The following is a 23,409-nucleotide window of genomic DNA, read 5'->3' on the forward strand; positions in this document are numbered from 1 at the left end:
TCCGTGTAAAAAAGGTGTTTATGCTTAAGAGATCTCTTTAAAAATTGGCCTATTTACTCTCTGTCCAGATAGGAATTTGGTTTTGCAACCTTGCTAATAGTAAAGAACATCTTTACATGTCCTTCAAATAATATGGCTTTTTAAAAATACCACTAAAAATAATTCTTATTTGGGTAAATTGAGCAGGAAGTAAATGTTTTCAGGCAGATGACTGCCAAACTAACCTTAGGATAGTTCAGCTTCGTATGCAGGGTTTTCCAAGGCAGCCCTTCTCACCCCATCTGAGGTGAGGGAACAGGGTTTAGCTTTTATTTCAAATATTCATTCTTTTGCAGAATCCAATGAAAATGAATTATGGGCCAGACATTGGCTCACACCTGTAATCCCAGCACTTTGGGAGGCCAAGGCAGGAGGATCACTTGAGCAGAGGAGTGTGAGACCAGTCTGGGCAACATGGTGAGACCATAAACAAACAAATAAATAAATATAAAAGATAAATAAAAATGAATTACAAAAAAATGAAATGGAAAGACGATATGCAAAGTACAAATCCAAAATTTTTCGCATAGATTCACAACCATTATAAAATTAATCCATCAGATTGCTTGGAAAGTTTCTAAGCACTTACTCTCATCTTCTGTACTTAACTCATCACGGATGAGTAACAAACAGCTCACAGTCCCCATCCATGGACCACGGACCACACATGGAATTGTGCTGGTCCACAACATGGCACCTCTCTGTCTTAAAAATCTGACTTCCCACAATTTCCCATTTCAGAAAGGCAGAATTATTCTCAACTAATACATCCCAGAATAAACTTGACAGAACTTAACAGCAGGGATTATCTGAAACAAAGGAGAACGTGAGGAGATTCCGTAGTGGCCCCCACTAAAATGTAGGAAATGTTGAAGGCACAGATTTTTACCCGAATCTCCACTGCCTGGACTGTGCATGGTACATAGTTATAGCTCAATACTAGTTGCTGAATGAATGAAATAAACTTGGGAAGCACAGAATTTAACAAAGACAACTTGTTTCATTTAATTTTATTATTTTGTTATTAATGTAATGCTCCTTAGAGTATTTAACATGTTAAGAGGAATTGTAAATCTCCAAGGGGGACACTTGATATTTAGTTGCAGAATCCTTTATTTCAAAGAGCAGGTCAAGGAGATGGGAAATGCTAATCTAAAAACTTCCTCTCCTGACTTCCCACCCTGAAATCTGTTTCCCTTGACCCTTCTATCACAAATATGTCTCTCTATGACTGTTTTCAGTTGTCAAACTTCAATACTTCCTGTAACTTTCAAGTCAGAAACTACCTCCTCTCTGAGGCTTTTCCTCATTTCACCAATGTGCTGTGCTGTCCTTGCCTTAATGGGAATAGTAACTGCACACATCTCTCAGGAGGCCATGAGGGCTGAATGAGATGATCAGTACAGAGTGCTTAGAACAGTACCCGACACTTAGTAAGTGCTCCATGTGTGGTGATAAGCATTAAGTACCATCACACATTAGCATCCTCGAACGTCTGAAGAGAACGACAATGAAGTGGAATTCCACTTCCGTATTCGACTGTAAGCTCCTTAAAGGAAGGGCTGTCTTACTCAGTTCTCTATCTTCCAGAATGAGCAGCACAGTACCTTGTAAATAAGAGGTGCTCAGTTAATATCTGCTGAGTTGAACTAAGCAAGGTAAAACTGGAGAAAGAGTCCTAAAGAAACAAGAACAACTTTTCTAGGCAGCTGATCATAAGTAAGCATAAATAACTTCATAGCATTCACTGTTGGGGCATGAAATAAACCAGTTCTGCTTCTGGGCGTGGAAAAAAATTCTGCACTCTTAGGATCTTCCAGGGAGGATGTATAATTGGGTCATTTTTACACTTCCCAAAAAACTTCTTACTATGAGCAATATTTTCTGGGAAATTTTTCATTACACAACATCTTGGGCTTCTTAGCAAGTAGCTTATGGTTTTCTAAATTCTAAATCCAATAACTTGGAGGCTTGAATTTGAAAGACAAAACTCTCAAGAACTGGTATATTGCCACCAATCTAACTGGAGTTATTCCCACTAGCTAGGAGTCCTTCCTGCATTCCTCTGGGGGAGGAAGCCCCGTTCCCCCGCCTTCCATCTCACCCCTATTCTATCTTCCCCATGTGACTCAGCCCTCCTTGTCTTCTTCTTGTCTTCATTTTTTTGGGATTCCAAAGTAAAGTCAAACAATTCAACAGGAAGTAGACTGAGCCCAGGGAAGGTAATATTTGGCAAGTTCATTACTCCTGAATTCCAAAATTGAGGCCAAAGCTGAGAGAAGAAGAAACGGGTTAGAAAGAATATTTGAATCCATATAGGAATGAGGAGCTCACTTTCGTTAACATAAAAAACTAGAGAGTTGCCTGTGCCTTTGAAGGATCTTTACTATTTTAGACAATTTGGTGAGAATCCCACCATTCACTGCTGTTAACAAGTGACAAGGTCTCACTAGTGGATGTATCTGAAGGCTTACTTAATAAAAGTCCTCGGAAACATGGAGTCCAGTGCTTTCTATACTTTGATATGCATGTATATCACCCAAGGCTCTTGGTAAAATCCGGTTTCTCATGCCTTAGTCCTGGGGTGGGGTCTAGTCTATGAATCTGCGTTTCTAACAAGCTCGCAGATGACACTGACACTTCCCATATAGGGACCATACTTTGAGTAGCAAGGAGCTGTTCCCAATGACTGTGAAGAATATGGGACAAGTATTCTCTACGATGCCTTGAGGATCAGAGATTCAGAAGAATCAATTACAGCCTAAAGCATTTGAACCAGACATGAAAAACAATGCTTTCCGTGAAGTATTGCTAGATATTGGAGCCAGTAACAGAGAAAGCTTCTAGATAATTAAGCACAAGATGGGTATCCAAGTGTTTGGGCTGTTGTGATAATTAGCCCAAACAATATTTCAGGGGTCCAGATTTATCTACTTAGTCTCTCTCCATTGATCCAGTGACCCCCAATAATAGCTTAATCTCCACTGGAATGTGGGTTGTGTAGATACAGAAGCAATGACATGACTATATTGAATTCAATTAAAAATGAAGTTTCAGAAAATGGCCCTGATTTGCATCCCTAATTTCTATTCAACGTTCCCATTTTAGGACACAGTATTGAGTGTGAGGAGGAAAACGCTCGCCAACCCAGTCCCGTTTTAGTGACAGCAGATTCCGGGTACTTATGTCTCCTATCGCCATACAATATGGCCTAATAAAGTCGCGCCAAAGAGACTAGATTTCATTTCAGAGCAAAGGGTTTGGTCATAAACTTTTGCTTTCTGGCTGAACAGAGCTATTCCAGCCGTGAGCATAAATTCTGCTAGTTTTAGGTATCAGAGTGATTGCGAAGCCAAATGGGTTATTTGTGAGCCAGGTAGCAAAGGCAGAAGCACCGGCTTTATTGTGTATTCACTGTTATCTGGACAATCTCTTGCCAGTTAGAGAATATTTTCACAAGAAGTTAGAAGTGATTTCAGAAATTCCCCTCTGCGGTTTCCTAGAGTGGATTTTAGGACTCATCAAAAAGACATTTGGGTTCAGAGATTGAAAGCAGGCAGCCTACAAATTGCTGAGGTATTTAGCTGGGCTTAGCAGTTTTCCTTTGAGGAGAAACCCATGATTCTGAGTGCCCACTGAGTACAGTAGGGAAGTGCCTAAGCTCATGCAGCTTCAAAAAATCCCAGCCTCATCATGTGCTCCTGAGTCAAGGTGCATAACCTCTTTCAGCCTTAATTCCCTTCCCCTGCAAAATGAGAGCAACATTAGTACCTACCTCCTAGGAAGGCAGCTGAAATGAGGTGGCGCATGTAAAGTGCTTAGCAGGGTGCCTGGCAAATAGCTAACATTTGTGGAGTACTTTCACAGGTCAGGTGAGCATGTGTTCTAATTATACTAAAAGGTGGCATTTATTGAGTGTGTACCTTGTAGACAGTCTGTAAATGTCAGCTGTCCTTATAAGTAATGAGTGATACGTGATGACACTGATGATGGTGATGACAGACAAGATAACTCTGCCATTCAGACAAAGGAACTTAGCCAATTAGATGTGGGGCTTAGGTTCATGGCTTCCTATTGCTTAGCTGCTGCTAGAAAAGGCTCGGACATGAGTGATCATCCAATGGTTCTCTGAATTGAAGAGAAACATTAAGCAGTCTGAGTTTGTTTCCAAAAGATAGCAATATTCTCTGGAGGTCCTCCCTACCACCCGCAGACTTTCCTAATGGCCAATAAGTTAACTCTGGATAGATATGATGACAAGGGAGAAGTTGATATTTGGAGGAGACATGATGGTCTCCCAAAATAGAAAATGTATCGTGTGCGTAGCACCATTAAGGTGATGCAGGGTCACCCAACAGGGCCTTCTGAAAGGAGCTCTGGGCAAGCAGGACCCTGAAGACCAGAACGAATTAGCTCCTGGTAGCTCCTGCACTGGACGCTTGCCCACATCTCTCAGTTAGTTCTCCCTACACACTGGGTATCTCTCATTCTCCTTCCTATCAAATGGCTTTGCTACTCACTTCCAGTTTTGCCACCTGATTTTGAATGGATACCTGGCATGTCCTTGGTCCACAGGATAAGTGTGCCAAAAAAAAAAAAAGAGTTCTTATTCAAAATATTATTTTTAAAAATACTTGTCTAGCTTGTATTTAGAGGAGAGGCTGAGTACTAGGCGGGGTGATAAGAGAGAGGAATGATCACTGGCCAGAGCCCTCTGCCTCTATTGCCCCTAGTAATTCAATCTGGAGCCTAATTTTGCATACTCAGCAAAAGAAAAGTTTTGCAGTCAAGCTGACCCATGCTTTTTAGAAAGCAAGTTAGAAAATATCTGTCACTACTTGAACATGTCATTTGGGAGGAAGGGACTCATCCTTCCTAGCCCAAATACCTTATCAAAATATTCCCCCAAATGCCTTATTATTCAAAGTAATCACAAACTTTCTGCCTCCTGAGAAGAGTTCTGGGAAGCACACTTTTCTATTTCTTGTTGCATTCCTAGGAATGTTTTACCACTCACGGTAGTTCAGCAACCTCAGAAAACTGCCAGGCAGGCCATCACCCTGCAGTTGATATAAGATAGGAAGACAGAGAGGATTTGCTATGATCCTGTTTGGGCAAAGAGACCCCTCCCTGTCCCCATGCTCACTTGTCCCATGAGCAAGTTCAAGTCGATAATATATGTCTATCCATTGAGGTAACTCATTCCAGCATACAGCTGTTCTCCTTCCAGTCACCACCACTGCAGAACTCTCCCTGGGCAAAGCTGTACTTGCTGGATGGGTTTTCATTAACATATGGGAAAGAATAGTCAGCAAATCTTCCCTGTTGCAGAGGACTGGGAAAAACCAGACAGATGCACCTAGTTCTCACCTATCCATGCAAAGAAAATCACCTAGCCTTAGGGAGTGGAGGGTGGATTGCCAGAGAGGCTGAGGGGGTTGGAAAACCAGTGTCATTTAGGTTGATGAACAATGCTGCCACCCCAAAAAATGTGTTCAGTCAGAAAATTCTGCTGACTCCGTATCTCACCACAAAGAGCTCCAGGGACCTTCCCTGACATCAGTCATTTACAAAAGTGTTGGCAACACAAAATTGTAAGCACTGTAGGTAGGGATGCCTTTATGCCACCTTAGAGGGTAGTTTTATATCAGGCTTATTCCTCTATCTTTTCCCATCAGTGATCCAATTCTGACCCAGTCTCAAGTCTCATCACAAATAGAAAGCCAAATAGGACCTACTTCCATCTCCTAGGAAAGTTGAAGGAGAGAATTTATAGACTGAGGGGTGGGTGCTTTCATATACAGATAATCTTTCAAAAATACCATGAGCTCTGCCATTTTTTACGGCAGGTAAATAGGGAGCTCAGAGAGGTTGAGTAACCTTCCCCAGGTCTTACAGCAAATCATGTCCTAATCAGAGGCTTATAATTCTCACCCTGTCCCATCCTCCTGCCCACGACACCCGCACATCCCCGCTCACACTTCACAAGCCAAGGAAAACAGGAGGAGTGAGGGTTGTGGTAGCAAATTTGAATAATACAGTGGTCCATGGGTACATATAGCAGAGAAACACTATCTGGGATCTTCAGATGATCAGTTTAATCTCAGTTAGACTGGGATACCCAATCCCAGTTCTGAAGGGGCACCAAATATTCCTCTTTCCCTGGCTCTTTCCCCTCTAACCTATTTAAAGAGAAGAGAAAAATACTCAACCACAGATGGAAATGTCCTTCTCATTGCCAAATTTTAGCCAAAACAAGAAATCAACAGAAGCTTCTTAAGAAATTATACCCATTTTGTCCCAGTCTAGAAAAAGGAGAAATGGATAGAATCTGTCATTCGAAAAAGCAATGCCATAGGTATGCGTGCTAGGAATAAACAGACTTCTGCACCCAGACTGACAACAAAGAGCTTCTGCATGCCAACATCAGTAGACACAGAGATATATGTTACTTCTCAGTGGGCAGAGGTACCCTATCTACTTACAGGGTATGAAAAAAAGAGAGGAAGTGATGTCTCTCTCTCACAGACATCAATTAGTTCCCATCCACTTCCCATCCTCCAGTGCATACAGAGTCCAGCCATCAAGACAAGACCCCTGTATTTCTCTGAACATGAAACCCTCATCAGTGGGACCGCATCACTCTTGTTACCAAGAAATATACGTGGTAGTTAATGATAGAAACTACAAAAATTATACTCAGCTGAAAGGTTTTGTTGCATGCCATTTTTCCTGATGGCAGATGGCTGCCTAAATTGATCTCAGTGCCATGTTACAGGTGCCCCTAAGTTTCTCTAAATCAGCCAAATGAGTTTGAAAGTTGAAACGGCCACCTCACAATGTTCTACCAGGAGACGCACTGGATGGCACTGTAATGTAGTTTGCTGAATTACAGTATTCATAGCCTCTGATTTAAAAAAAAAAAAAAAAAAAGGTGAACTACCACAAACTTGCACCACAGAGAATAATTACTGAATATGCTAAAAAGCCATGATGCTGAAGACCCTGACTTAAAGACAATATTCTCCCCATTCTGGCTGTAAATAGCAAACATAGAATATGGTGGCTAAAGGGATATCTGAGTTTCTGGTTCTGGGTAAGATGGAGTAATCATAGTTCACCCTGTCTCTCCCACTGAATGCAGCTCTAAGACGTGGACAGAATGCATGGAGCAGCTATTTGAAGACACTGAGAATAAACAATAGCAGGTAGACAGAGGAAGAAGACCTGAATTAGAAGTAACACCAAATTAGCAGTCAGTTTACCATTGTTTTCCTCTGGTATCCTCTGACCTGACCTCAGATCATCAGGATGTGGACAATAGAAAAGCTCCAGGAGAAGGCTCCAGGAGAAGCTCTCATTCTCAGAGAGTAGAACTAACTAATGAGAAGTAACTCTTAGAGAAAATGGAGGAAGTCACTGTTTTCCCTCCCTCCCTCCCTTCCTTCCTTCCTCTCTTATTTCTTCCCTCCCTCTCTCCCTCCCTTCCTTATTTCCTTCCTTCCTTTCCTTCCCTCCCTCCCTCTTTTCCTTCCTTTTCTTCCTTCCTTCCCTCCCATCCTCCCTTCTTCCCTTCCTTCGTCCTCTTCTTCCTCTTCCTTCCCTCCCATCCTCCCTTCCTTCCTCCCTTCCTTCCTTCTCTTCTTTCCTTCCCTCCCTTCCTCCCTCCCTCTCTCCCTCCCTTCCTTCCTTATTTCCTTCCTTCCTTTCCTTCCCTCCCTCTTTTCCTTCCTTCTTCCTTCCTTCTCTTCCTTCCTCTCCTCCTTCTTTCCTCTCCTCCTTCCTCTCTTCCTTCTTTCCTTCCTTCCTTTCTTTTTCTCTCCTCCTGTGCCCCACCCCCAAGCCATCTAGTAGTGGTAGTAGCAGTGGTGACAATGCAAACCAGAAAAAGATTAAAAGAAGTAAGAGACTTTTCCTCTCTGGCTAGAGAACCTGTGGTCCCAAGAGAATGAAAGCAAAATCCTATTGCTTTCGTCTCTCTCTGCCCTTCCACCAGTTGGCCCCAGGTGTGAACACAATCACAGAAAATATACAGAAAGCCAGATAATGACAGCCTCAGCAGACCTTCCATCAAAAGATCAAAAAGGAAGGCCCCAGGGAACGTGAAAGTATTGCAGAGATCACAAAGAAAGAGGACACGGGGAAGTAGTCACTACAACTGTTTATAAGCTCTGGGGCTCACACTAAGCTATGCAGGGATGAAACTGACCCTACACAGCACATTTACACTCTGAGAGCTAACCTGCAATATAGACCACCATCTAGTCTGAGGGCAATATTGGACAGATTCAAATAGCACTGCCGACGCTTTGAAAATGCCACTAACATTGAAATCACAACCCACAGAAGCCTCATAAGAACCTGCAGCCTAAAATCAAGCAGGTCAGGCTCAGTGCAGTGGCTCACGTCTGTAATCCCAGGACTTTGAGAGGACGAGGCAGGTGAATCACCTGAGGCCAAGAGTTCAAGATAAGGCACGCCAACATGGCAAAACCCTATTTCTACTAAAAATACAAAAATTAGCCAGACATGGTGGTGGGTGCCTGTAATCCCAGCTACTCGCGAGGCTGAACCCAGGAGGCAGAGCTTGCAGTGAGCCAAGATCACGCCACTGCACTACAACTTGGTTGACAGAGTAAGACTTCATCTCAAAAAATAATTATAATAATAAAAGAAAATAAAGCAGATCATTATCTGCCAAAATAAAATTATCAACATTCTTATAAAATTTAAACATTAATCAGAGTTTCATGATAAAAAAATTAAAATATTCACGACACAATAAAAAATTATTTGCCATTAAGAGTAACCAGGAAAATCTCAACTTGCATGGAAAAAGACAATCAGCAGATGCCAATGCCTAGATGACACCACTGTTGGAATAATCTGACAAAAACCGTAAGTCAACTACTATTTCCCAATATAAGAAAGAACACATTTGTAAAGAAGTAAAAGCAGAATGCATAATTTAAAAATCAAAATTTTAAACATCAATTAAATACTACAATTAAAAAATATAATAACTAAAACACTCACTGAATCGGCTCAACAGCAGAACAAAGATGATGGAGGGAAGAGTCAGTGAACTTGAAGATAGATCAATATAAACTGTGCAATTTGAACAACAGAGAGAAAAATGTATTGAAAAGTTTCACACACAGCCTTAGGATCCTATGATATATTAGGAAAAGATTTAGCATTTGCATCATAGGAATCCCAGAAAGAAAGCAGAAAGAATATGGTGCAAAAAAAAAACATTTTTTTTTTTTGAGGAAAAAACAAGTGAAAACTTCTCAAATTTCCCCAGAGACAAACATAGCAGTTGAAGAATCTCAATGAACTCCAACAGGATAAACCTAAAAGAATAATGCCTAGACACATTGTAATCAAACAACAGAAAACTAAAGACAAAGAGAAAATCTCGAAAGCAATCGGAGAAAAATGATTCATTACTTACAGGTAACAACAATGCAAATAACTGTAGATTTCTCATGAGAAACAATGGAGGCAAGAAGAAAATAGAACAACATTTTTAAAATGTTGAATCTTGAATTCTATATCCACCAGATATGTCCTTAAGCAATGAAAGTAAAATAAAGGCATTTTCAGATGACAGAAAACAGTGTTTGTTGCCAGAGCATGCCTCTGAAGGAACTGCTAACATAAGTTGGACAAACAGAACAGAAGTGATACTAAAAGGAAGGAAACAAAGAGAAAACAACAACATTGATAAATATTTGAATAATATAAAAGACTTTACTTCCCTTGAGTTCTTTAAAATAGATGGATTGGAGAAAACCAAAAATTATAACATTGATAGAGTTTGCAACGGCTGTAACACATAATACAACTATAATATAAAATGGCGAGGGTAAAGAAACGTACAGCTTGGTAAGGGTTTTACATTTCACTTAAAGAGGCAAATCATTTAATCCAAGTAGATTCAAAAAGTTAAGTATGTACGTTACAATCCCATGAGCATTCAGTTTTTTAAAAACTATATAAAGAAGTATAATAAGAAACACCACAGACAAATAAAATTCTAAAAATGTTCAAAAGAATTCACAAGAAGAAAGAAGAGAGTTCAAAGTTTTTGAAAAATTAGTCAAATTTTCAAAATTAAAACAGAGGAAACAAACAGAAAGCAAATAAAATATTAGGCGTAAATCCAAACTAATCAATATTATAGATAAATTGTCTAATATAACCAATTAAGAAAGAGAGATTCATAGAATGGCTTTTTTAAATCGCCCAACTATAAACTGTCTACAACAAGATCACTTAAGTTTTAAAGATATGGTTTGGTTCAAATAAAAAAGAATAAGACATGCTTTTTCCACCGAAACACCAATCAAAAAAGAAAGCTGGAGTGGCTATATTAATAGCAGATAAAGTAGACTTCAGAACAAAAAAAAATTACAAGAACGTAGAGACAATATATAATGATAAAAAGGTCAATTCACCAAGAAAACATAACAACCCAAAGTATACGCACTTAACAGACTTTAAAAACATACAAAGCAAAACCTGATGGAACTAAAATAGACAAATACACAGCCATAATTGGAGACTTCAGCATCCTTCTCGTAGTAAGATGCAGAACTAGTAGACAGGTAATCAGCAAGGATATAGAAGAAATGAACACCACCATTAGCCGACTAGTGCTAATTGCCATTTATAGAACACGCTGCCCAACAACAGCAGAATATACATTCTTTTTTAAGCTCACCTGGAACATTCACCAAGACAGATTACATTCTGGGCCATAAAATGCACCTTAACAAATTTAAACGAATTGAAATCATGCCAAGTAAGTTCTTAACCATAATGGAATCAGACCACAAATCAATAACAGAAAGATAAGAGGAATATCTCCAAATACTTGGAAATTAGGCAATATATTTCTAAATAATTCATGGATCAAAGAAGTTTCATGTGAAATTAGAAAATATTGTTAACTGAACAAAAGTGAAAATACAGCATATCAAAATTTGTGAAATGCAGCTAAAGCAGGGCCCAGGAAGAAATATATAGCATGAAATGCTCACACTAAAAAAGAAGAGTCTCAAATCTAAAATATAAGCTTCATCTTAAGAAGAAACTAGAGAAGAAGAGCAAAATAAACCTAAAACAAACAGATAGGAAACAAACAACAAAAAAAATACAGGAACTAGTCAAACCAAAGCCAATTCTTTAACAAAGATCAGCAAACTTTGTATCTGGTAAGAGTGACAAATAAGAGAAAAGGCACAAGTTACAAAATCAAGAATGAAAGAATGGTTATCACTCCCAACACTGCTCACATCAAAAGAACAATAATGGGATACTGTGAATAGCTCTACATACATAAATCGAAAAGCTCAGATAAATTAGACTAATTTTTCAAAAACTTTGCAACTGTCACAACTCACCCAAGATTAACTATGTAACCTGAATAGTTCTATAACCGCTAAAGACACTGAACTTGTATTTTAAAACTTTCAATAAAAAAAAAAAAATCTAGGCCCAAAGTCTCACTCATATCTGGCATTGGGACTTATGAGTTGACGATTTCAGCTCTGATTTTGGACTTGAATTATTTTGCAGGGCTGAGACTTTTAGGGATGGAGGGGTAAAGTGAACATATATTGCATGTGGGATGAATGTAGATTTTTGCAGAAGTTATTAACGATCTTGTGATAGGAAAGTTAACTGAGTGGGCTCTAAATGTAATCTCTAGAGTCTTTATAAAGGAGGTTTGACTAAAGAAGAAGAAATAAAAGATGTGACAATGAAAGCACAATATTGGATTGATGTGATGATAGGGTCATAAGCCAAGGAATGTGGGCGGCCTCTAGAAGCTAGAAAATTCAAGGAAACGGATTCTCCTCAAGAGCCTCAGAAGGAACCAGCCCTGCCACCATGTTGACTCTAACGCCACTGAAACTCAATTTCCAAATTTTGGCCTCCAGAAAAAGAAGAAAAAAAAAATTGTGAGATTGACAGCAACTAAGTTTGTAGTAATTTATTACAGTAGCCACAGGAAACTAATATAGAGAGTTTCATTTATCTTGGGTAGATATCTAGGAGTGGTATTTCTGAGTCATATGGTAACTCAATCTTTAACCTTTTAAGAAAAATTCCAAATATTTCAACTTAAAAACTTCTTTCTGGGAAAGAAAGTTTCAGTTAAGAACATGAAAACACGAGCTACAGATTCGGGGCAAATATTTATAAATTGTATCTCCAACAAGATATCCAAAATATAAAAGGAATTCTTAAACAGTAAAAAACAAAAACATAACAACTCAATTAAAATGGGTCAATACTTCACCAAAAAGCATACACAGATGACAAACAAACACTGGGAAGATGTTCAACATTGGTAGGGAAATACAGATGAAAACCACAATGAGGTACCACTGCCCACCTACTAGACTGGCTAACATAAAACGTACTGACAATACCAAGTGGTTGTAAGGATGCAGAACTACAGAAACTCCTGCATTGCCTGCTGATGGGAATGATAAATGGTACAGCCCTTCTGGAAAACACTTGGCAGTTTTTGTTAAAGTTAAATATAAACGTACCCTATAATCCAACAATCCTAATTCAAGATCCTTACCCTAGAGAAATTAAAACTTATATCCACACAAACTTCCATTCAAATGGTTATATCAACTGTATTCATGATCGCCCCAAACTGGAAGCAACCTTAATGCTGTTTGATGGATGAATGGATAAACAAACTGGTCCTCCGTATAAGATGCCATACTATTCAGCAACAGAAAGGAAGGAATATTGATACACGTGACAACCTGGATGGATGTCAAGGGAACTATGCTAAATGAAAAAAGCCAATCTCAAAAGGTTCCATGATGCCTTTACATGACAGACTTGAAAAGACAAAACTGTAATGACAGAGAATAGAGGATAGATCAGTGGTTGCCAGGGCCTAGGAGTGATGGGAGGGTGTGACTCTGCAACATGACAGCGTGAGGGAAACTGGGGGTATGGAAGCTACCCTGTACCTGATTGTGGTGGTGGTTGCATAACTACACCATACACAAAATCAAGTTTACTCTATGTTAATTTAAAAAATAAAATGAAAGAGACATCTGGAAAAACATTTCTGAATCTTATTGGGACAATGTACCTTCAGCATTTTCCTATAATACAAATGGATTATTCTGCTAATAACCTTGAGGACTTATCAATACAAAACCTCAACACCTCCACTCAAATTGCTTGACTTACCTGAATATTTTTGTTAGGATCAGAAGGAGTCTGCAAACATTAGGGTTAGCTATTTTTTTTCTTCAAGATATTTTTCTTTCTTCCTTTTATTAGCTCTACCTAACCCGTCTGGATCTCACTCCCTCTTTACAGACACATTTCACACATGGGAAGTCTATCATACTGCACTCTGATCTAATGATTCTTCTTTCGAATAGTTGAGACTAAACTTTATAGCTTTCTTATATCTCCCTCAACAAATCAATCATCATCTCCCTTCCATACTCAGCTGCATCCCTTGACTTGAGCAATACATCCTCCCACTACAAGGCATTACGGTTTAGCCAAGACAGTACTTGCCTGGGTCTTTTCCAGACTAAGCTGCCACCAAGGGAATGGGGCAAACATATACATCTCCTACCTTGGAAAATAGCTTACTTTTCGTATCACACAGTTTTGCATGGTTGAGGGGAAACCTAAGATACTCCTTTTACAAATGTTACAAAGTGTTTTCTATTCTTAGGAGCTATTGATTTGAATATAAAACAAAGCAGTATTTACATTCAAGGCATTTCTCTTGGAGAAGTCATTTGGAACAGTGGGGAAGGCAACGATGTTGTAACATTCTGGCTGAAGCTCTACCGTTCCCCAAGCAGCCTTGCAACCAAAGTCATCTTCTGATCTCCTCCTCCTAGAGAGCTATGGTAATGGCTTACTATTCTACAGTTGAAGAAGGGTCAGAGACGTTAGGTTTTTTGCATTTGGCATGTTTTCCATATGGTCTTCAACAAAATCCTTGTGTATCTGGTCAAATAACAAAGACTTTAAGTAAAAATGTATATCTCAGCCAGGCACAGTGGCTCATGCCTATAATCTCACCACTTTGGAAGGCTGAGGTGGACAGATCACTTGAGGTCAGGAGTTTGAGACCAGCCTGGCCAACATGGTGAAATCACAACTCTACCAAAAACAGAAAAATTAACCGGGTGTGGTGGCTCATGCCTGTAATTCCAGCTACTTGGGAGGCTGAGGCAGCGGAATCACTTGAACCTGGGGACTGCAGGGGCAGGGGAAGGTGGGTTGAGGTTACAGAGGGCTGAGATTGTACCACCACACTCCAGACTGGGTGACAGAGAGAGATCTCCATCTAAAAAAAAAAAAAAAAAAGTATATCATGTAAACTGAAAAGTGCTGTGCAAATGTAAAATACTACTGTAATTCCAAAATTCTTAACAGAACACTCACAGCATTAAATCAATGGTGGTTCCTTGTTTCGGATGCCCTAGATGTATAAAATAGTTGCCTCAGAGTTCCAAATTCCTCATCATTGTTCTGGGCATAGATTCACACTTAGTATCACTTTAGGGCAGTAATAACCAATAGACTTAATAAGGAAATCTGAGATTTTATTCCTTATGGCTTACATAGGATTTTGCGATTTTCACTTAACAATCACTAACAGTGGATGGTACTCAAAGTTAAAAAGTTGGAAGAGCGGGGAGGCAGAGTGGACCCAGCCCGTGGATACCCAGGCGGACTCAGGAATACATGCAATTAATTAAAGGCCAATTACCTCTGAAAGAGCTCAGACTGATACTTGGCCAGAGGCTTGTTCAAGAAGATGGCCCATATTTCACATCAGTGACAATACCCTGCCAGCCGAGAAGGGCCAGGGTAAGTGTCCGCTTCTCCTGAATTTTTGCATTAGGTCCTGACCATTGCCACTTCTCAGGCTCCATCCTCGCTGAGCACCAGGCTCTGTGTATATGTTATGTAATGTTTCTGTGCTGCCTTTCCCTTTGTTCAGTCCATGCCAAGAGCCAAATAAAAGAATCCATATGTGATTACAGCTATAAAACCAAAAGGAAAATATTAGATGAAAATATAACATTTTGGGGTTTCTAAGTTTGCTTTACCTTTAATGCTAGGCAGACAGTTTACACAAATCATTTTGCTGCAAAGTAAAGAATAATGAGTTAAATGTGTTCCCTGTCACCATCAATCATGTACGTTTGCCTTTGATTCACCAAACATATAAGACACATGAAATGACTTTCTAATCATGTTAGGGGGAAGGAGGGAGAAGGGGAGAAGATGGGGAAAGGAGTTTCAACTTCTTTTATTTTATTCAGAAGTTCCATTGACATTTTCTGGAAATCTTCTAACATGCTGTAAGGGCTTTTTTTGCTAATAATGTTTGCCTTGAGAATTTGTAAAGGTCTGAGAACTCTTTAATTCAATGTTCTAGAAATTACCAGGGCCATAGGGGAACCGAGTCCCTGTTAATAGCTCACGGATTACTCCGCTCTTTATTGGAAATAGTTTTCACAGAAGTTATTCTACTTTCAGGTGGGCGTTAGTGGTCTTAGTCAGACTGAGTGGCTTACGGGAAGGCAGCATCTTGCATGGAAGCCTCTGATCTAACGGGGTCCAAGTAGGGTGAAAAGCAGGTACACAATGATGCTGACACAAAAGGGATACTGAGGTTTCACAAATTGATTTCAATTCATGGATGTTTATTTTTGATTTGTGAAATTAAATAACACACTGGCTGGATTTTCTGGCAGTCAAAGTGGTTTATAACCAAATCTAACCAGCCTCCATGCAATCCTCACCAAGGATTATGGAGCTTTGCATTTCACATTTCTACATTGAATCAAAGCTCTATAATTTGGCAAGGGAATCATGTACAGTAGCAAAGGAAGAAGTTTTCCGCACCAAAATCACACGAAATTACAAGTCCTTGCTGGTCCTGGTCCCACCCAGCTATCCGTAATACAGGCTTGGCCAGGCTAGGTTGACGCCAACTGAGGCATTCATTTACTCAACAAACATGTATTGAGTACCTATGATGAGTCAGGCGCTATTCTAGGCACTGAGGATTCAGCAAGTAACCCCAGCTTCAAAGTGCTCACATTGTCCCAGAGAAAAGAGGCAATAAACACCAAACAGTGCCGTGGGAAAAAACAAAGCCAAGAGAGTAAATAAGGATGTAGATGCATGGCGTGTGGAGAGGGAGGGGGGTGCAAATTTCTAAAATGCAATTCTGATGTTTTTTCCACATGGAAAATTTATCCCCTCATGAAGCTGAGAATAACAGCTATATACTTCCTACAGAATATGAAGTGGGACATCTACTCTTTCTAGAGATCCTCAGCAGCCTCAGAGAGCTTGCATGAGTTTACTTTCTTCTTGATTTTCTTGTATTTGCCAGGGAAATTGTTGAATCATAAAGTACCCCTTTATAAAAGATACACCATATTCATAGATTGGAGAACTCGGTATTGTGGAGATGTCAATTCTCCCAAGAGAATCCAGAAAGAGACCCAATCATGTACTGTCATCTGACTTATTTTTTAAAAAACAAGGGGTTCTGCGATATTTATAAGGTACTATTTCTTAATCTACATCCTGGTTATATGACAGTAGGGAGAGTGTAAGTATTTAACAGGTTGTGCATTTATTGTATGCAAACTTTTATTATACTTCAATTAAGAGCTCACTTTTAATCCCGTTTAAAATGTAGTTCTAATGTCTCAGAGGACATACTTAACTAAGAAATAAGTATTCAGCAAAGACAAGAAGAGTTAGACAGAGGGAAACCAAGAAGCTACTCAGGGGTGGGATAGCCAACCAGAGGGAGCAACAAGTAAAACTCCCTAGAGCAGCCCAAGGGAGTGTGGCTAACATAAGAACACTTAGGACTTAGGCCAATGAGGTCCCAGAAACCTGACTGCTTAGGACCTGCAGGCCATTGTAGAGACTTCAGATGAGATGCGACATCATGGAGAGACTTATGCAGAGGAGTGACAGGATCTGATTCATGTTTAGGAAGCTTGTTCTGGATGCTTTATTGAAAATAGATTGGAGGAGGGGATGGTGAGGGTAGAGCAGACAGACCAGTTAGGAGGCTGGTACATATACTCTAGGAGAGGCATGTTCGTGGTTTGGAGTTAGTAGTAAGAGTGCAGGTGGTGAGAAATGCTCCGATTCTGGGAATATTTTGAAACTTGAACCAACAGGATGTCCTGCTGTATTGAATGTGGTGTTTGAGGGCAAATAAATTTTTAAAAATGAGTCGAGGGTGACTCCAGAATTGTTAGTTTCAGCCATGGGAAGGATGGCATTGCCAATTGTGAAATGAGAGAAGAACAGTTTTGTGGACAAAGAAATGAATTTGATTGTGGATATGTTAAGTCTGACAGGAGATGGGATATTCAAATGTAGACATTGATCAGCAGTTGAATAGACGATGCTGGGTTCAGGCGAGAGGCTCTTTATGGAAATATAAATGTGGAAGTCATCTACGTATCTAAAAGCAATGAGAAGAATTGAGATTACCAAGGAAGTGAGTATAACTGTATTGGGAGCTGCTCTCCACTGGTGAGGAATATGTGCCGAAGTCTGCTGTCATAATGCCATCTGTGGTTAGGGTGACATTGTCCGCTGGTAATGGAGTAAGCAACATCTTGCATCTCCCTATCTAATTTCCACCATGGGGGTTTACTTCGCCAGACAAAGTCTCTACTCTGTTGCCACTAGTTGTTCTTTCCTATGTAAAGTGCCAGCTCCATCCCAGCCTTATCGGTTGCAGCCCTGGCCCCATTTCAGAGATCTTGTCAAGTCCAACCCTGCCATGCAAGGTTGAGTTCTGCTTCTGGTATGCCTCCTTCAACCTGGTTAGCAGAGCTTACACCCACCAGACAGTAAGAATTGCTTGCTGTGATGATTAATGTTAACTTGACTGGGTCATGATGTACCCAGATATTTGGTTAAACATTATTCTAGGCGTGTCTGTGAGGGTGGAGGGTGTTTCTGCATGAGATTGACATTTCAATTGGTGGACTGAGTAAAGCAGATTGCCCACGACACCCTCAACCCACCCTATATGGGTAAGCTTCATCTAACCCACTGAAGGCCTGCCTGAATAGAATAAAAAGGAGGAGTAAGGGAGAATTTGCTCCCTCTGCCTGATGGTCAGTCTTAAGCTGGGACATCAGTCTCTTCCTGCCTTCAGATCTAGACTGAAACTTATACCATTGACTTTCCTGGTTCTCAGGTGTTCAGACGCAGACAGAGACTATACTATCTTCTTTCCTGGGTCCCCAGTTTATAGAACTTGGGATTTCCCAGCCACCATTACCATGTGGGTCAATTCCTTATAATCAGTATCTCTCTCTCTCTCTCTCTCTCTGTCTCTCTCTCTCTCTCTCTCTCTCTCTCTCTCACACACACACACACACACACACACACACACACACACACACAGTTGCGCTGTTTCTGTGCAGAACCCTAATATACTTACTTTCTCCCAGAAGCACCTACCTAATCATCCCCAGCCCTTCAGGCTCACTTGGTTTAGACTCTAATTAGTTTCACCTCCTCAACAGAGCAGTGTGTAATGTCAGTCCCTTCTTGGGAACCTAGCTCATTCCTTACCCTGACTCAGCCCAACCTAGGCTACCTGTTATGATTCAGTGACCTCTGCCTTTGCAGAGCTGGCCAGAGAGAAGGGTAAAGAAGGTGCACAGAATGGAGGTATGCAAATATGTGCCCACACATCCAAGTCAGAGCAGAAGCATTCTGAAGCTTACCAGAGCCTCCTAGCCATAAGGGTGCTGATGGGATTAGCACACTGTCTGGAATACGGTAGGTGCCTGGGGCATTTCTATTGCATCAATAGTTTATATTGAATGAACTAAAGAAAGCTAAGATTTGTGCTAAGATGATGGCACTAGCTAAAGTTTTCTCTTCTCGTTTCTCACAGGTCCTTTCAGCATACTCAAGAGGGCAAACCTGGAACCAGTTTGCTTGGGTTTGAACTCCTGAGTTTGTCAACTCCAAACTATACATCCTCAAGCAGGTTGCCGAACTTCTCTTAACCCACAGTGTCTGCCATTGTAAAATTAGAATAATAGTAGTGAGAAGTTTGGGTAGGGTCACTGTGAGAATTAAATGTGATATTGCAGCTAACGCACTTAATACAGGAATTAGCACATAGGAATCAGTATTTTTTAGCTGTTATTAAAAGTTCTTGATTTACATTTTTAGCTCCTAAACCATACTAATTCTATACATACATGTGTACAAGCACACATATACACATAAATATAACTCAGGCTAAAAATATTTAAGTGATTCCCTTGGCTATGCTTAGTGCTAGGACTATGGGACTATGTTTGCTGAAAGTTTATCTCCATACAGTCACAGGGACAATGAACAGAAACTTTGTGTGTCCAGTCATATCTACTTCAGCCAAAATACAATGTGAATAACATGCTTCTGATTCCTCTAGTGCTTTCTCATTCTGAAACTGAAAACGTGACAGAGGAGGGTGTGCTGTTATCGATATTAAGTAATATTTCACCCGCAAATTCCAAGTCTTGTGGCATAGGGAAAAAAACATAAGAAATGCATAACATATTTTCTTCATTCTCAAAACTGATTTATTCAACAAAGAAATAATCATGGAGAGCATACCATGTTCCAGGTTGTGTGTGTGTGTGTGTGTGTGTGTGTGTGTGTGTGTGTATAAAATGATAGATTAACAGAGTTAAAATCATTGGCAATTCTGAGAACTATTTAAATGTGCTAAATTGGAAGTCTCGACGTAGATTGAAAAACAATTTTAAGAGTTAATCACCCTCTAAACACACACACACGCACATACAATTCATCATGTGCAAAGACAGCTAATCCTAGTAAGAATAATAGCACAATTCATAAAGATGGCAAGCCAAGCCCCAACTTGAAACCTCATACGCCGAAGAGAAAGCTAAGTATGCATAGCGAGACTCAAAAACAAAAACAAACAAATAAAAAAATCAATGGAGATCTTAAATTACATCCAAGTGAGGAAGCCAAGTAAAGAGTAAGTGTGGCCACTTATTCAGGGCTGAGGCAATGGCAGATACACTAAGTAAGTTCATTGCCTGGGTCTTTACAGATGATATCAGGGAAATTCTTCCTGGAACCTGACAGGCCAGGGTAGGAGACTAGCCAGTGGCAAATGAACAGGATGCTCCAGGGCTGGCTGATAATGTTGATGCAGATAAGTCACAGGCACCAGAGTATTCATGTGAACTCCTTAAAGGAACTCAAGGGTTCAAACAAGACCCCATTGCACAAAATGCTTAACCTGTCCCTAACAACAGCTGCTGAGCTGGAGGACCTCTGGATTCCCAACTTGAGTCTCATTCCTAAAAATATTAGATGTAAAATTACCGTAGATTTGTTAAATCCTAGCACAGCAAAAGTTGCAGAGGGCCTGTCTTGAAGTTTAGGTGGAGTAAATGAGGGACAAATAGCCAGAAAAAAAAAAATCTTTAACAGTAGTTAGCAAACTTCAGAAATTCATTACTCCCAAAGAAATGGGCTAAAAATATAAAAAGATTCCTAAAATATTTAGATCAATTCGGAGATATATCCACACAGGAGGAAGGTTTTCAGGGGTAATGACTTGGAGTCCTAGGATTGGTATCTTTGACAGTGGCATTGGTGGGGAGAGAAAGAAGCATTGCCCCATATTTCTTGGTATTTCCAGGCTGGGCCTTCTTTTGTGATTCATGTAATACCAGTATTCCCTCCCTCTTTCTCTCTTTTTTTTTTTTTTTTGAGATGAAGTCTTGCTCTGTTGCCCAGGCTGGAGTGCAGTGGCACAATCTCGGCCCACTGCAACTTCTGCCTCCTGGATTCAAGCGATTCCCCTGCTTCAGCCTCCTGAGTAACTGGAACTATAGGCATGCACCACCATGCCCAGCTAATTTTTGTGTTTTTAGTAGAGAAGAAGTTTCACCGTATTGGCCAGGCTGATCTCGAACTCCTGATCTCAGGTGATTTACCTGCCTCTGCCTCCCAAAGTGCTGGTATTACAGGTGTGAGCCACCACGCCTGGCCAGTAGTCCCTGTTTCTTTTATTAAACATGTCACCTCACTTTCAGTCTTGGCATTTGGTCTCATGCATAAGAAGAAGCCCAGTTTAAGTGGCTCACACCTATATAATCCCAGCAATTTGGGAGGCTGAGGCAGGAGGATCACCTGAATCCCGGAGTTTGAGACAAACCTAGGCAACATACAGAGAACGGTCTCTATAAAAAATTAAAATTAAATTAAACAGGCCAGTGGATAGTCACTGTGATTCTGCCTGTGCTACACGTTCACTGTTACAGTCTTGTTTCTCTCATTTTAGCAGGGGTTCTGCAGCACCAAGAGACAGACATGACCGGCCCAGGGCAAGGGAGAGGTTGAGTTCACACTTTACCTTTGGCTTCCAGAAATGCTAAAGGTTCCCAAAGGATCAAGTGCTGCCAAAGCCTCATCCCTTCTCCATCCATCCTAATAGGCCTGCTTGTCCCCATGGAAATATTAATGAATTCTCCGTCATAGGATACAGAGGTCACTGGAGAAGGAAGCAATCCTATAAACGATAATCTATTTGTAGATTTCCTTTTCCACCTGCCCCATGCCCAACAAGAATATATGAGGGCTTTGTGATCCCTGGAATGGGAGAGAATGCATAAAACATGTCAAGGAGAGCAACATGATCTAAAAGAGACAAAGATCTGGGATTTGGAGGTAGGTACACAAAGATAGCAATACAGAGTGGGGAGCACATGAATAAGGCATCTCTATTTTCAGTGAGAAAAATATACGAAGGGAAGCCTCGTGATTTCCAGGTCATGCACCTCAGCGAATTCCAACACAAAGACCATCTCAGTGTCAAAAGGCCATATTCAGAGAGCTACTTCCATACAGGCGGGAGTTGGCCCTACACAGAAATAATGTGGTAACATAACCCCCGGAGGAAAATGTGTTTTCAGTTACACCAGGGCCAGGCCCAGCCTTTCCCACAGGCTCTTCCTAAACAGGAACTTGGCAATGGGATTAGCTGAGCTGGAGGGGACGTACTTGGCTTTAGAGGTGAGGCCCATCAGGGTCCCGAGGAAAGTTGGGCAGAGGTTTTCCCTGCTGCTAATAGCACTGAAGAATCAGCATCACATCCATTTTATTAATTTCCTTGACAGACAGCTCTAGTTACCATGCAGGCACCACAAAATCAAAACATACGCATGTCAGGGGGCCCCATATGCGGTGGGGCCCTGCCAAGGCCTATGTTACATTAACACAAGGAAGCAGAGCACAGCTCCACACACCATGTGCTTGGTCCCATGGGCCATTCCCTGGAAGAAAACCACCAAAGCTTGATTGAAAGAGCCAGAGAAGTTCTCTTGGTGACAGTCCTTTATCCTGAGTCTGGGCTTCTCACGTTGAACATAAGAGCCCTGGGAGACACGTGGCTACATCTGGCTTCAGGGTCTTGTCTCTAAACACAGCTACACAGACCTCCCTGCCACCTCCATTCAGTTCTGCCCATGCAGGACAAGAGCAGCCTGGATTAAAGAAGACACTTAAAGGAATGCAACGTCTTTATTTGTAAGCTGGATGTGAACTTGGAGTTCTGTTGAGCTGAGACCTTTGGCTGCGTAATGAGCACAGGAGGATTTTTTAAATCAAGGTATCCCTTGCTATGAGTGTTGCTAAAGTGACTGAAGGAGCTCCAAAGTAATTTCTTCTTCAATGTAGAGCAATGTTAACTATCAGTTGGCTACATAATGCCAATTTGGCAGGTACAGTGGGTAAGGACCTAAAAAAACACTCTTGCTCTAAATAATATCACTCATAGGTACCCATGGTGAGCACTAACACATCTGTATCCTCATGCTTCCCGTCCACCCCTCTTAATGCAACCGCGGTCATTTCCTCAATACCATCAAGAAACTTGGCAGTGGATTAGGCAGCCATGCAGCAAAAGGCAGGAGGTCTTACACCTTTGATGGCAGAGCTTCTGGCCTCCTTTATGGACCTTGTGCTGACTCATTAACTTTCTAAGGATGTAATTTCCCACCTCGCCTGCTATTAATTCTGCTCCTTCTATAACAAGAGGAAGGATGTAAGCCTGGATCCAGAGCTAACTGCCTCTCATGCCATATCAGAAAGGCCCAGGCTAGACCTGTTTGATACACTGGTTTGTCACCTTGACTGCCTAATCTAAGAACAGTCTAAGGATAAGAACTGAAATGACTGTTATCCTAGGCTCCAGAAGCCTCCTTGGTAGGGGCTGGATGCTCAATGCAAGGCCCAAGAAACACACTCCTA

At 40.7% G+C, this 23,409-nt stretch overlaps 1 protein-coding gene across 1 annotated transcript in view; it reads right to left on the reverse strand.

Annotated features, from left to right (window-relative positions):
- The window catches only part of LOC116535447 (calcium-activated potassium channel subunit alpha-1), a 213,948-nt gene that overhangs the window by 172,016 nt on the left and 18,523 nt on the right, over nucleotides 1–23,409 (reverse strand). The window lies entirely within an intron of this gene.

Source organism: Sapajus apella, unplaced genomic scaffold, assembly GCF_009761245.1.
Source record: "Sapajus apella isolate SASKATOON/1434 unplaced genomic scaffold, GSC_monkey_1.0 scaffold94, whole genome shotgun sequence".
Taxonomy (NCBI): Eukaryota; Metazoa; Chordata; class Mammalia; order Primates; family Cebidae; genus Sapajus; species Sapajus apella.